Source organism: Pinus tabuliformis, chromosome J (genome assembly GCF_031772625.1).
Source record: "Pinus tabuliformis cultivar Carrire ecotype Pingquan chromosome J, CPIR1, whole genome shotgun sequence".
NCBI classification, from domain to species: domain Eukaryota; kingdom Viridiplantae; phylum Streptophyta; class Pinopsida; order Pinales; family Pinaceae; genus Pinus; species Pinus tabuliformis.
Genome location: NC_142295.1, coordinates 724,028,265 through 724,030,733, shown reverse-complemented (window position 1 = coordinate 724,030,733; position 2,469 = coordinate 724,028,265). Strand labels below are relative to the sequence as shown.

Sequence of the window (2,469 nt, the reverse complement as noted above, 5' to 3'; positions counted from 1 at the left end):
AGTAAAGCAATGCTTCTCCTCTAAATATATTAAACCAATTAAACTAAACTGAAAGTGTACGATTTAGATGATTTACTTAGTTAACTAAATAACTGAATTACTACCTACAATATATATAGCACATATTACCAAAATAACACGGAATTTTTGTAAGACTTAATGGTAAAACAAATATTGGTATCTAAGAGTTTTCTATTACCTCGTTTACACACTTACAGTTTCCAATGAAAAAATCCAAAATTTATAATTGATGTAATTTCAATTATTTTACAAAGAATAAAGGAAAAATAATTCTGATCTCTACACTTAATCTGATTGGAATCCTATAATACTTGATAGATAATATGATATTATACAAAGATTATCCATTAATATAGCAATACCTTAACAATATTTATTGACGGACTGAATTGAATCAAGAACAGCCACCCACAAGTGCTACAATTGTGCATTAAATCACAATACAGAAGAAGCTAGGGATTTCAATGGAGCAGAGCCTTGACCTAAAACATTTCTCAAAACAGAAACTACTATTCTGTAGCTAAAGTTACTAAAAAAAACATCTACAATGGGAAAAAGCAGGTTGACACCCACAATTTGACAGATTTCATATCCATAACATGCAGCAATTAAAAGTGGCATATCTAAAAGGCTGGAAACCATTACATGCTTCAAAGTTGCATGAGAATAATTAATGTCAATGCAAGCTGTCAGTTTACTACTTGAGGCCATTCTTCTAAAAGAAAAGTCGCTACAAGAGCCTGGACTGGCTAAAGAAGCTGCTCAACAGTGCAAATTTGTGTTAGAGACAGTTGAATCTGCACTACCTCGTGGCATGCCTGATGCCTTTGGAGAAGATGATTGCAAATTGCAAGAGACTGTGAGCAAGGCAGTGGAATTACTTCCAGAACTTTGGAAACAGGCAGGCTTGTTCCATGAAGCAATAACTTCTTATAGAAGAGCTTTAATTAATCCTCAGAGACTGGATTTTGAACGGTTAGCCCAAATATAGAAAGAGTTTGCTATATTCTTGCTTTATGGTGGTATTGAAGCTGGTCCACCAAGTTTAGGATCTCAAGTGGAGGGTGCATTATTCCTAGAAATAATATTGAAGAAGCAATACTCTTGTTGTTTATCCTCCTTAAAAAAATTTGCACTCAAAAAGATTCCTTGGGATCCTACAATCATGGATCACCTTACTTTTTCCTTGTCAATGTCAGGACATTTTGAAACCTTAGCTGAAAAAATTGAAGAAGTGATACCTGGTATCTACAACAGATTGGATCGATGGTATACCCTTGCTCTTTGTTATAGTGCTGCAGATCAGGATGATATTGCTTTGAATCTTGTGAGGAAAACTTTAGACCTTTCCAAGAAGCCTGATCATAGCCCAACAGCTCTATTGGCTGCAAAATTATGTGGACAAAGTTCAAAATATTCTCACGAAGGTGTGCATTATTCAAATAGAGTATTGGAAACCTGTGAATGTAAATTTGATCACATGAAAGGTGTTGCCAATCATCTGCTTGGGGTTGCCCTAGGGAGGAAAGCTAGATCTGTTGATTCTGACTCTGAAAGAACCAAGATGCAACATGAGGCTCTTATTTCTTTGGAAGAAGCTGTAGTGTCAGAAATTAAAGATCCTGAGGTGATTTTTAGTCTTGCGTTGGAAAATGCTAAGCAACGTAATCTAAACATAGCACTAGACTGCACAAAGAAGTATTTGGCTATGAAGGCAGGGGCTTCATTAAAAGGTTGGAGTCTCTTGGCCCTTGTTTTGTCATCACAACAGTATTTTTCTGATGCTAAAATTATCATTGATGCTGCCTTAGACGAGACAGTAAAATGGCAACAAGGAGAGTTATTGCGTCTAAAAGCAAAATTGCAGATTGCTCAGGGACAATCTATGCATGCTTTTGAAACTTATAAGCTTCTTCTTTCTCTTGTTCAAGCTCAAAGGAAGCCTGTGCGAGCTGGGAACTCAAAGCTTAAGGATGGGAAGGCAATCCTGATGATACTCGTCTTAGTGACTTGAGAGTTCATTGGCATGGATGGAATATGACTGTTGTCGATAAGGAGAGGTCTCAAACCCAATTAAAAAAAAAAAAAAAAAAAAAATTGATATATTTTTTTTCCTCATTCCAATTAAAACTCCAAAATGTCTAATAATTAAACTGCACTGTAAATTTGTGATTTGATCAGTGAAATCCCACAGTGGTGTCTCTGCACACCATAACTTCTACGTATTTCATGATCTTAACAGAATTCCACAGTTAGATTCAAATGTACAAACTCAGGTGTATAACACTGTTCACAAGCCCAACAAAGCAACTGTAAGTAAGTGAGTCGCTCTTATCATTGCCTCCTGACATTAAACTCTTGTGTTTTTTTATATTAACCAGTTCCAATTTAATTTTTTTTGACAAGGTTAATGCCCTCAGCCATAGGGCCTGTGGTGGTTATGCTTGC

General features: G+C 35.8%; 1 pseudogene; it reads left to right on the top strand.

Moving 5' to 3' along the window:
* The first annotated feature begins 694 nt into the window (after positions 1 to 694).
* Positions 695 to 2,035, top strand: LOC149228788 (protein NPG1 pseudogene; annotated as a pseudogene).
* The last annotated feature ends 434 nt before the right edge of the window (positions 2,036 to 2,469 follow it).